The sequence below is a fragment of the Falco naumanni genome, chromosome 1 (genome assembly GCF_017639655.2).
Source record: "Falco naumanni isolate bFalNau1 chromosome 1, bFalNau1.pat, whole genome shotgun sequence".
Taxonomy (NCBI): Eukaryota; Metazoa; Chordata; class Aves; order Falconiformes; family Falconidae; genus Falco; species Falco naumanni.
The window spans coordinates 1,338,805-1,351,901 of NC_054054.1; the positions used below are offsets into that span (position 1 = coordinate 1,338,805).

The window sequence follows — 13,097 nt, forward strand, 5'->3', positions numbered from 1 at the left end:
GAAAATAACTGGCACCTTGGGCCAGGACAAATTACTTCCTGAAAAAAATTAAATCTTTATAATAAGTATTTTTAATTCAGTTATTTTTTTTTACTTTTAATATGGTACGTCAGGAGTAATAATTCAATTGATACCAATGGACATTTTTGGCATGTAACTGGCATAAGAAAAATAAAACCTTTGATTCTCTATAAAAAAATTCTTGATAGAAGTAATCTCATTTGGACTGGAACACAAGAGACAGCAAATCACTGAATAACCTGGTAATTCCAGCAACACAGTTTTTATAATTATATCCTGAACAACAGTGAAATTAAACATCTGAACTTAGCCTACCAGCTTAAAACATAGACTTCAAAAAATATCACCTTGCCTACTTCTTGCACATAAATCATAGAGTGCCACCTTGTCTTTGCAGCCCTTACCTTCTCAACTGCTAAAAATTGCTGGCATCATTAACTCACTTCATATTATGCTATCTCTCTTTCTCCCCAGCCTGTCACCACCTCATTTCCTCCTGCATCCCTTGGTTTGACAGATGCACTTGCAGCAATACTTTCCTAGTTTTTCGCTTACCCGGATTCTGCTATATTGCCAGCTTCCTCCTGAGAGCGCTGCTGTATCAGGAGCCGGCTTCCTTTGCTTGCAAGCAGAACTGAAGTAGATTTCCAAGCACCACAAGAACTGCAATATTGTGTCCTACAGATATGCTGCTTATTTCCAACTTAACCCATGCTGTGCGGATTTATCCACGATTTACAGAAACAACTGACTTTTCCAAGGGGAATGCATGCAGCCCACTTTACTGTGGCTGTACAGCTCTGTCTCACTGACACAGGTAGGGAACACGCTCCATTTTACACAGTCTGTACAGAACATTACACATGAAATACATTCACAACTTCTGAAAAATCAAGCAGATTTGTACTCTGTGGGTTTTGATTGTCTGTGCCTGATTTTTAGAGCTGCTGATCATAGCTATTCTTTTGTGTACTTTACAAGACCTCGTATAAAATTGGCAAATAACAAATAATGCCTTTCCTTTTTCTTTTAAAAATAAATTTTAAAAGGGAAACTAGACTACAGTGGCAATTGCAGCATGGATAGATTGATATGAAACTCTATCAAAATCATGAAACTGCTGACACAACATTAATTCAGTAAGAAATTAAAGAAAAGTTAATTTTAAAAACACATTATTTCTAGAAAATCTTATAACCAAACAAGTTCTGTGCCATTATTAGACTACATGCAATTCTGATTGAAAGCTACGTGTAAAAATATAAAGTAAATTAAACCACCTGACAGATCTAAAAAAGTAAAGTTACAAGTATCAAGTTGGGGTGTCTGTAGAAGGGTCTATCAAGTGCTGCTCTTAGCCCTGTTCACTTCAGTGTTTTAGGAATGGTCAAAGAATACTATTGGCAAAAGGTATACTGACAGTGACAGGTAGAGAGGATCACTTAAACTTTGTCTAAAGATATGCTGTAGTGCACTCTTCTCATCGAGTAAGAAACAAAAACATACTGTTTCTGCTACCTTATCCCCACTAAACCCAAGGAAAACCCGCGTCTTATGTAACTGTTACTTCTCTCAAGCTGCTGAGTGTTCAATTGTAAAATAAAGTGTGTTAAAACGTGCAGATGATACAAACATAAATGCAGTCACAATCTAAAATGACCCAGATGTGGCTGTGGACAAAGAGAAAATGTTTTCCCAAGTTACTCTTATTTTCATAATACCCGTCTTTGTTTTTAGTCTGCCTTTCTTCCTCGTCTAGCTAGGATCTTAGAATTATTTCTGTGTAATATCTGTCAATGTAATTAATGGTCTGCTTACTCCCTCTTCCAGATCATTAATGAAGATGTTAAATAAGACTAGTTCTAATACTAATCCCAGGGTGCCTTGGCAGACACTTCTCCTCACAACATAATTCATCATACCCTTTGTTTGGAGATTGTTTGGATGACACAGCTGATGTAAAAGGAGGCTGCCCACCTGCCTGGCTGTGTTAACCACAGGGAACATATTACATCAATCACTGAAAAACTTCACTGACTTTGTTTGCTTCTTACTGCAAGCCAGAATACGAAGAGTACTGACAAGGTTCTACAGAAGAACTCTAAACCTTTTGGTCCCTGACACCTGAGAGACAGTTCAGCAACCAGATCACTGTAAATGCTCTAGATGACAGACAACTCACAGAAGCAATCACCTACTTTTGAAAAGAACCCTTACTGAATTAACCGAGATAGAGAAATATAAACTCTCAGTTTAGAACCAAAACCAAAACCTCAAAACTTCAACTCCTAGAAGAAAGTAACCTATTTTTCTTAAAGTTCTCCCAAAATAGAGATGATTAGGCTGAAAGTGATTTATGAGATGTCAACTTCCTCAGCATCTTTGAGGGCAAAATCTATTTAGCAGCAGCTGAACTGTATTTAAGTTACTTTGGACAGACTTCTACAGATGGAGGATTCTCAAGATGATTTCCCCCCCAGATAATGATCTAGGTGATGTTGTTCTTACCTACATGGTATCACCAACTCTTGTTTAGTCGTTTGCATCCCTTTTTCTGTCATAGCTTGTTAATGTAGTTTTCCTTTCTGGTAAATCATTCTACAGATGGCCAAAGCAAGGTCTTCTCGCTTTGAAAAAACAAATATAAGACATTTAGTGGTCACTGTTTCAACAGTTTTTATTCTATTTGTGTAAGTAATTTATATAATCTCTTGTCAGCCATAGCGGAAGCTTCCCACTATTACAAAAAGAGTCCAGGGGATCTACTTTTCAAGAGAGCAGTCTAGTTAAACCGAAGTCTACTGTAGTTGGTTATGTCTTTGGGCAGCTTCTTACTACATACTTTCATGATTCCAATATTATTCATGCTGTTTGTAGATATAAATCCTATAAATCTTCATCCAGTGTGCTTCTGAAGTCCAGTTAGAGGCCGTCTTTGGTTTGTTTTGTGCAGTTCTTTCAGTTTTATTTTTTCCTCACCAGATTCTACTTAGTAGTAACCAACATTAATCCTCCCCTAGTTACTCTAGTGTCTAAAACCCGTTACAGCACTGACATTTTTATTCACTGTTTTACTCAGCTTCTCTTTCCCTTTGATCTGACTTAACACGGGTAGTGGAACAGGCCCAGTTCACAGCTACTTTCTCTACAACCTTCCTCAGCCTGTGGTGGGCCACACTTTATTAATACAAAATTATCATGAAAGTCTGCATGAAAATTGTCATTAAGTCTGCATGAGGGAACCGAAGGCAAAGGTTAAAACACAGTATAGAGAGTTTAAAATATCCAAAGGCAAAAGGAATAAATCATTTATAGTACTGCAGTGTTGCCAACTCTTAAACTTAAAAAGTGCATCCAAACCCAAGGTTTTGTCCTTTTTTGAACTTTCCAGTACTCCCGTCAAATATCTTCCTCATCAGCTTCTATTAGGTCATACCCTACCAAATAATATTGCTACCAAAGCCACATTCTCCCCACTTCACAAATCATGAGAAACTCTACTGCACAGAAGCCCACTTCTTACTACTACAGCAGTTTAACCAGCAACCCTTTACCGACAATCCTCCGCCAACACCTCTTAGATATGGTATTTCATTATCAGAAGGGGAAAAAATAAATAAGGGCTGCAGCATATGCAAAATACAATTCAAAACTTGTTTAAGTAACATGAAGAATTTCACACAGTATTTAAAAACACAGAGAGAGAAATCTGGGTGATTGAGCAGTGTGGATCTTAGACTCACAGAAACAAGCAGATTGGAAGAGACTTGTGTTAACCCAATCCCATGTCCCACTCAAAGCAAGGCATTACTCAAAGTGAGATCAGGTTTCACAGGGCTTTTCCCAAAAGTATTCTCCAAGTGTGGAGATTTCACACACATCCTAGACAACCTACTCCTGTGCTTAATCTCTTTTCATGATTTTTTTTTCTTATATGGTAAACATTTCCTTTCCTTAATGTGTTACATTGCCTCTCGTCCTTCTGCTGTGTGCCTCTGAGAAAAGCTTCTGCATCCTTAACGACTTCCCCTTTTCTTAAGCAGGTGAAGACAGCAATCAGAGGCCAGAAAGCCTTGCCCTTCTCTTCTAAGCAAGCACCACTCTCTCAGTTTCTTGCTGTCCATCATGTGCTCCAGCCCCCTAAACATACTAGCGGAACTCAGCTGCACTCTCTCTAGTTTGCCAACGTCTTCCTGTGCTGAGGAACTCAAACCTACCCACAGGAGTCTGGATGTGGCTTCACGGGTGCTAACCAAACAGAAATAATCGTTTCCCTCGACCTTATGGCTGTATAGCACCTGAAGCAGCACTGAGCGCCGTTAGCCGCGGTTGCCCAAGGGTGCATCGCTGGCCCATTTTCCATTTAACCAGCGTGACACCTGCAGGTCCATTCCACAGCGCTTCCCCTCCGCAGTTAGTCCCTAGCCCAACATTTGTTGCATGGGATTATTCCACACCAGCAGCTGGACTTTAAAAAAGGAACATTTTCTTTCTTCTATACAAGCCCAGCCTTCTTTGTTTCTGAATTCCCTCAAGTCTACAAAATAGACTACATCCACACATCTGAAGCCCAGCAAGTCATTCACCAAGTCCTGTCTTTGTGGTCCACATTTGTTTCCTTTTTTTGCTTCCTTCTGCTTCCTACTACTTCTTACCCCTTGGGGAACAATCTTGGCTGGTCCTTTTTTCCTTTCCAAAGCTCTCTCTGGCTTGAAAGCCAGGAATGAAATGAAAACCTCAGCTGCAGTAATGATACGCTGCTTCCTTCCAGCCAGGAGGAAAAATCTTTTTCTACTCTCCACAAGGAAAGGCAGAAATTCATAAAGAGCTGAAGCTTTTTATCCTGCTTCAAAACTGTCTCTAGCCTTTACCAAACTCAACAAGATCTATCCTTTCCTTCCAATCTGTTACCCTTGACTGAGGTTCAAGAATAAAATAGCAATAGTAAGCTCTTTGGACCAGACAGGAAGCCAGACATGACTTTTGGGCAAAATACGTATTTTAGAAAATGAAAATAGAAATAAAGTTCATAAAAAGGGACATTCAAATTACTTTCACTAGCCAATTTGAGTTCTGTTATTGCATTCTTACATGACTTGCTGATAGGGATGCAAGTAATAAATATATGTATGGAAGACATCCAGTTTTGTTTAATTTACCGGCATTGTTTGAGGAGCTATGAATCATGTCAGAGATTTAAAGGGATTACTAGTAGAGAAGAGTGTAACCTTTCTTCCAATACAACAGCTGTTCCAAAAAATTTCCATAATAACAGTTGCTTTTAAATTATATAAAGAACTGCAAAGCCTTTTTAGCTTCATATCAATAATGCAGCTTTGATTCAAAAGTTGCTAAAGAGATAATCCTCAGCCTTTTTTTGTCAAGGCCAGTTTGTGAATAGCAATGATTTAAATCCCAATGTCAGAAATCTTTTTCAAGGAAAGGAAAGAATAGTCTTTACTTCCCTGGAACTTGGACTGAAAAATTATAAACAATGCTTGGAAAACATTTTTTTCATAAGTCCTTCAAGAAAGCTACTGATGCCTAAACAAATAATTTAAAATAAAAATATCAGAAATGCGGCACAGACATGAAAAAAAAAATGTCCTAAAATATCTAATCCAGCATTACTGATAAAAATAAAACAAACCCCCCTATATCTAGAATTGGTGTGTTTTACTAAAGGAGGATTATTTTATTAATTTTCAAGGCGCAGACAAGTCAGTGAAAATTGCATTACTTTATCTTCCACTCTTCCTGCTTCTGTCTGTGATTGAATACTGGCCTCTGACTGCTTAATGCTTATTCATTCCTCATTTTCTGGGCAGATCACTAGTTTGTGAAGATAATTAGAGACCCCTGCTATTCCTTCTAAGCCTTGAATCTTCAGGCTAATTAAAATAGAGTGCTGAATATACATATGCAGCTGATAAAGGCTTGCAGCAAGGTACTAGGAATCATACTGTTTGCGTAACAGAGGGGTAAAAACCGGCTGCATCTCTTAGGATGATTTTTACTATGACCCTCATTGCATTTTGTCCAGCAGACCTCACTTATTTTGGTCTGTTATTACAGCTTCATGGATCTTACAATATTACCTCTGCTTTTAAACAAATATTATCCTAATGTTTTTCAGGACAGCATTAAAGTACAACATCTTAACCTGAAGGAAAACCGGTAAATTCTTCATTCCAAGATCATCTTCTCCTAAATCCTTTTATTTTTCCTTGAGGTGTAATGCTTAAATGTAAAACATCCAGGATAAGAGAATACACCTCAGAACACTGTATGTATAAATGCAGTATGGGCAAGAAGGCTGCAAAGCCTGTTTCTGCTCCTCTCCAGATAGCAATTTTCTCCTTTTTCCTTTCATCTATTTTAGTGTGTACATAGCCTAGAGGTACCGCTGGACGCTTTTTTCTTAAACGTCTTCAAGGCTTTACCCTTTGAATAAACTACTACAAGTTTTAAATGTTTAAATGTTAAACGTTTTCTTTTCTCCTCCAGCCAAACACAGTAACTTTTACTTCATTTGGGAGGAGCCAATATCCATCAACAAAACAAGGAAAACTACTGGCACTGAACTGTGTCTCAAGATGCAGTGAAGTTACGAGCACTGTTCATAAGTTGCTAAGAAGGTTGTCTGTACTTATCCTATGAATATCCAGCTTCAGTAAGATCTGCTGTTCCCACCCTGAGGCAGTTGCACATCGCTGCCAAATTTGTTGGTCCAAACGAAGTTAAACTATGACTGTAAATTAGATTACGCTATTGTGAATGGGTAGAAGTATATATGCCAAGGGATCTGAGTATCTAAAAGAAAGCAGAGGATTTAACTGGGAAGGGAATAAGAAACTTTAAAGAATCTATAATTTTCAGTACAAATTTATAAAATAGCTTTGTTTTTTTCAGTTATTTCCCCAACATTTTATTGCTAAATTTAGGCTGGGTCTTAGTCAATTCTTCTCCAATATTACTTTATAATTTAAGAACTGCAAGAGAGGTTTTCTCCCTTGGGCATAATGTTTTGGAAAGAAACTTGATACTGCTTAATACAGTTACAGAACTTTGAAACATCATAATTTGTGTACTGTGCTGAACATTTCTGAAGAAATCCATATATTTTCAGATCTTTCTTTTTCTCCAGTGTTTCCTCCTAACACACACAAAAAAACCTTAGTTTGTAATCGTTTCATTTCAGAGGTCTGATACCAAGGCATAAGAAGTCAAAAACCAGGGCTTCCCACATTCAACTTCAGTGCTACCTAGCCTTGAAGATACCTAGGTTCCCAGGAAGTTAAGTTTCTGCTGTAGCCAATTTTCTGCCCCTAGGATGTGCACAGACATCAAGACTTGAAGATCCCCATTTCTTTGTACATCATATGTAGATGGCATCAACTAACTATCTCTACATATCTTGCTTTTGGAGTCTGCTCCAAGAGATGTAGTTTCTTGTAATGCTTACAAGGTCAACTCTTGAACAGAAACATGGTGAGGAGAATATTGTAGTGGTCTCCACGTTTCTCGTTCTTGCTGCCTTAAACCAGTCACACAAGGAATAATACAACTAGGTTCAAAGCACTTGATCTGATTTGGAGCAGCATATGGACTGTTGATCTCCTGCCACCACCAAAGGAACTGCCATTATCACTGGGTTATGAGGTGCTCTGATGGAGAAAAGAGCAGGAAGGAATCTCTTTAGTAGTAAAACATTTCCCTTAATAAAAATGAAATGAAATAAAATAATGGGTGTAGATGGATACCGAATACTTAATAACATAACTTAATAACTACACCATTAAGACACAGATTTACTCCCAATAAGCCACGATTAAATTCATACTCTCAAAAGCTCCTGTTACAATTAACAGCAAGATCATAGCCTAAGATCAGAATATCCTTCCAGAGATAGTTATATTACAAAATAGGAAGTCTGAGGTGGCTATGTTCAGCAGTCAGATGCTTAAAATTAGATTTGATAATTCCAGGCTAACCTAAATGACCTTGGTGCCAGTCACTTCTCTAGTTCAAGAACAAAGTATGTTACAGAAAGTAAAAACAGTCTGGTAAGAGAGACAGTTAGTCTCACTTCAGAACCCTGTCTGTTCTAATCTCTGGCATACTTTCTTAGGAGTTAGAAACTCTAGGATCAATTGCTCTCCACTTCCTAGGGGATGCACCACTGATTATCCAGGTATCAATGGATTGCTATAGCAGCTTAAAGAAACTGCACCATCCTCTTTTTTTGAAAAAAAATTGCTTTACTTGGACGCCTAACCAAAGGAGGTGGTTCACTGCTATGAATCCAGACTGCAAAGAGGCGTCTAGGCAACTCCATAGCACTTCCAGACAGTACCTGGCTCAGCGTACAAGTGAATCAGGTTCTTAGACATAACTCTTTCCTTACACTGCATAAGGAAAATAGGTGACTGCTTGAAGTTACGCAGCGGGGTATCCAGTAGCAGGAACTGGCATTGTTCCCTGTATGGCTAATGGAGAGAAAGACCTAATGAGGCCTCTGCTCTAAATCACTGTCTGGTGAGGTGCCTACCTTTTGCCATTGATTAGATAGGGAGTTCAGAGTTTCCATTACCTTACAAATATAGTATAGTCAATGGACCTCAATTATTACTCAGTTTTAGGGAGTGTGAATAACTTGTCTCTCTCCTTTTAAGTCTAATTTCCTCCTATGGATTTAACCCTCTGGTCTGAACAGAAGAAAAATTCAGATTTAAGACAGATCAATTCCACTTCCCCCCTTTCCCCCCAGTAAAGGCCAAGAGATTAATGCAGTACAAAGGTCTCTTAGGAAAGAAGTATGATTTTCAGTGTTTGAAAGCAATCCACATCTAATTCATGATTGAAAATGGCAAAATTACTCTGCTGAAAACTAACACGCCAAACTACCCACGATTTTCAAAGACTATTGTTTTGTTTCATCTCTAGGAAAATCAAGAATTATTACAGAGATAAGAAGCTGTTTTTTTCTAAAAGAGTGTGGACTTGCTTAGAGCTGAACAGTCATTCACAGGTCAATCTGTCATACTATTATTCACTGCTTAGGGAAATCCTGGTTAATAGTGTGACAATACTGGCATATTAGTAATTTGTTAAAAAATAATTGGGCACATAATCAAGTGGTATGGGTCTTTTTGCATCCTTTATCTGTCTAACTCGTGTCCTGTTTCTTCAACTTAAAGTACAATGTATTAAACTTATAAATAAGAAGTTGACTTTCTTCTTATTATATGAATTGGAATCCTAGGAATATGCTTATCTGTGACCAGTTTTCAATTGGTATGAATTAGGATGGTACTATTAAGTTTCACCTATTGCTTTTACTTCCAATCCATTCATCCACTAATTGCAAGTATTTTCAACACATACTCAGTGTTCAATAAGAACAGTACATGTTGTAGCATTTTATTGTGGCTGCAGCAATGAAATAAATGCAAGAAAGTCTGTTACTAAAACTGTTATTCACAACTTATATATTGATACTTTGCTGCAATTTCCAAAGAACCTACTTGGTCTGTATCTTTATAATAACTGCAGCTGTAAAAAAACAAAGTTACAATAGTATGCTTTCTGTAATAGAAAGTAAGAAAAGGATCCCAGCACTCAAGGCGTTATTTATTTTGAGATAACTGACAAAAAAAAAAAAAAAAAAATTAACTATACATCCAATATCAACTATGCACGACCTTCAAAAATCCCTAGCAGACCAAGAATTCATAAGCAGAACACATTCCCTGAACAGTGCATCTATTTGAATAAACTGCATTAACAGACTTATTTTTTAAGGGTTTTGAAATGCTTCTACAAGGTTTAGGAAGGACTTCATTAGGATTACACAATGAGCAATTCTGAGTATGCTTAAATGTTCACATTAACTCTCTAGGCAACCATGAAACAGATCAGTCATCCACTGCTTATTAATCCTTACCCAAGATTTTGTCACTGTAAAGGGAATGCCTTTGTAGTTCACTGTATACATCAACCAGCCCCAAAAAACCCAAACAACCTATGCCTTAGTGAGAATCTCAATGCCGACGCTGTTCTTTGGACTGTTGGATTAGAAGAACAGGGTGTGCTTGTATTCTGCATATTTCTGTTCTGTCATGCTGCCTTCAGAGAAATCTAACTTTACTATTTGGTCTAAAATGATACTGCATTTAAATTAGCCTGTATTTGCAATATGATTCCTTGCCAACATCTTTTTTCAAATCTTCGTTAATTGCAAATTTAACCTATGTATTTACACTGCACACCAATATTCTAAGGCTAATACATCAATTCAAGGAAGAAACGTAAAACGAAGAGTTTGAGCAATTTGATATTGGTAGCTCTACTCTTGTAAATTAACATAAATTTTATACCAAATGACCTGTGACATGAACTGGTACAGCAAGGCTGGGAATCAATGCTTCCGTATAAATTCTGGAAAATGGAATGGAAAAAAAAAAGGATTGTATACCTTCCATAATTCTGGGAAACATGATTTTTTTGAAAGAAATGTACTTTTTTTAAAAAAAACCACACAACCAGATTACAACTGCAATAATGTAACAGCTATGTTAGCAAAAATATGAGTGTCCAGTTCTGAGCACACTGTTCTATAGTATGCTATTATCTGAATGTAAATATTGCAAATACACAAACAAATCAAGAAATGGTGCCTGAGAACACCACTGGGAAAAACAACAGAGGCAGCTGTGCACACAGCTACAATACTGTAGGGGCCAGATTTATAAGCATATGTAGTGTTACTCAATTTCTGTTTTAAAAATATATTCTACCTTTCACTGCAGGTAACTTGCCATTATTTGCTATATCAATTATCATAATACAGTAGAATGCTAGGATTTTATTCACATAACAGCAGACAGGAAGTAAAAAACAGTCAAGTGTTAAACTTATAACTGAGTGACACTTATTTGTTTGTTCTTGAAACTTGCACTTTTAATTACCTGTGGGAGAGATTATTTCTTGTGGACATTAGCTTTTTCAAATTCAAAATAAGGTGTGAACAACTATTGATGGAATTACCTGCCAATAAATGTCATATTGTAATAAAGAACCCATAAATAAATGTTATCAAAGCTTTTATTTTCTAAACAATCTATCAGCCTCCTTTTAAAACTTGCCTTTTACAAAATATGTTCCCTTGCAGCCTGGGAACTGCAGTGTTGAAATTGAATGGCAGCAACTGAGATTTCCTGACTCAAGGAATTACTGTTACAAAAGCAGCTAAAATTATTCTACTTGGAACACTGTAAAACACAGTTACATATTTTTGTCTTGGCTGCACTACTATGTCATTAAAAAAAAACTGTATCAGCAACTTTCTTCACTCAGCTGCTGTCATTTAAGTACTTTCACCTAAAAACCACCCTGATTGAGAGTTCAGCATTGGGCACTTGTTTCAAACTATAAACCAGTTAGACTGCTATCTTTTACACTGCTATTATCACTCCTCCCTTTGTTGCAAATGTATTCTTAAACACTTTTACTAAAGCAAAGAAGCTAAACGTCACCACCAAACCAATACCTCCAACCAACATGACCACCGCCAAACACTTTAATATAAAGCTCACCAACAAGTAGTTTGTAATGTACCTGGAATTCAGCTTTTAGTGGAATAAAAGCACATGCAAAAAGTGAGTTACTGCAGAATCTCTGGTCAAAATTAATTGTTCACATGAGTGGAAAAAGGGTAGAGAACCTTAGTGAAGGGTTAGTATTGCAGCTTCTGATGCACCTGTAGAATTAGATGTGGACTTGAAAACACAGTTTGCTGTAACACACTGCATAAACCACCTACTGAAAAAATATCCAGTTATAAAATCCCTTATAATGAAAAACATTGTATTTGATAGCCAAGTAACAGGAATTGTTATTTTCTGTACTTTTAAAGTGCTTACATATGATCACAGAAACCCAAATTATGTATCAATTTCTAACTGCCTTGGAAGAACAGTAACACAGGACTCAAGGGTAGCAGAAGAATCAGTTTGAGTTTCACATACCATTTTGGAATATTGATGATTTCTGCTGTCTGGCTAGCGAGCTTCATTCTCTGGCTAATATTTGCTTCATTGTTTTAATGTAGAATGATCGCAGCCAAAACATTACTGCAAAAAAGAAAACAGGCATTTGCAACAAAGGGTAGCATACCCTAACTTCAGTAATGCACCTGCATTCAGTGTTTTACTTCAGCAGACATAATTACTTTAACCTGACCTAGTCAATTCCTTTCAGGGAAAAAACACATTCCTTTTTTTAGGAATAAGACCCATTTTGACTGAGCCCAGAAGAAAGACTGGATACGGACAGTTTATATAAGAAAGAATATTAATTGAGAGGTTTTGACTGGTGTGAGTATGCCTCACGAGGTGAGCATTAGGAAATAGTGTCTGGAACTCTACCTTGAAATGCAAGTTCCCTCAATTTTCTTGAGCGGTCATGAAGTTTACTCTGCCCATTCTTACTTCAAATGCAGCGGAGAAAGGAACATTTTCCTTGTGTAAACTGGGACTGACTGCAAAAACCTATTAAATATTGACTTTTTAAAGGCTAAAACTAACTGCCAGTTGCGCAGTAAGTCAGTCTTCCAAGAAGATATACTTGCGAGGGTGTTTTAGGGAGTACCAGGGAGCCTGCAACAGCTGGTGAGGTATCCGAGGGCAGTACGCGCTTACACCTAAGAACACGGTAAGTACGACGTACCGGCTTTTCCCTGACGGGTCTCACAGAGCAAAGCTTTCTGATTAACGCCCTCGTCCGCGCTAAACGGCCATCTAACCTTAACCCTCAGGGGCCGGGGCGGCGGGTGAGGCCGGGGCCACCCGTCCGGCCTCCCCCAGGCGGGCGGCGGCCGCCCCTGCCCGCCCAGCGGGGCGGCGGGAACAGGCCGGGCGCGCCCGCGGGACCCTCTCCGGCGGCCTGTGCCAGCGCGCCCCGGGGGCGGTGCCGCCGCCATGACGGCCCGGCCCGGCCCGGGCGGAGGCGGGGCCACCCTGCGCGGCAGCGCCGTGCCCGGCCGAGCGGGAGATTTGAACGCCGGGGGCGGGCGG

At 38.4% G+C, this 13,097-nt stretch overlaps 1 long non-coding RNA gene across 1 annotated transcript in view; it reads right to left on the reverse strand.

Annotated features, from left to right (window-relative positions):
* Window positions 1-12,726, reverse strand: part of LOC121091041 — a 60,940-nt gene extending 48,214 nt beyond the window's left edge. Inside the window, exons 1-3 of the long non-coding RNA XR_005828819.1 lie at window positions 12,450-12,726; window positions 11,641-11,782; window positions 2,530-2,648 (exon numbers count right to left, since the gene is read on the reverse strand). This is a non-coding gene — a long non-coding RNA (uncharacterized LOC121091041). The remainder of the gene's footprint in view (window positions 1-2,529; window positions 2,649-11,640; window positions 11,783-12,449) is intronic.
* Between the last annotated feature and the right edge of the window lie 371 nt (window positions 12,727-13,097).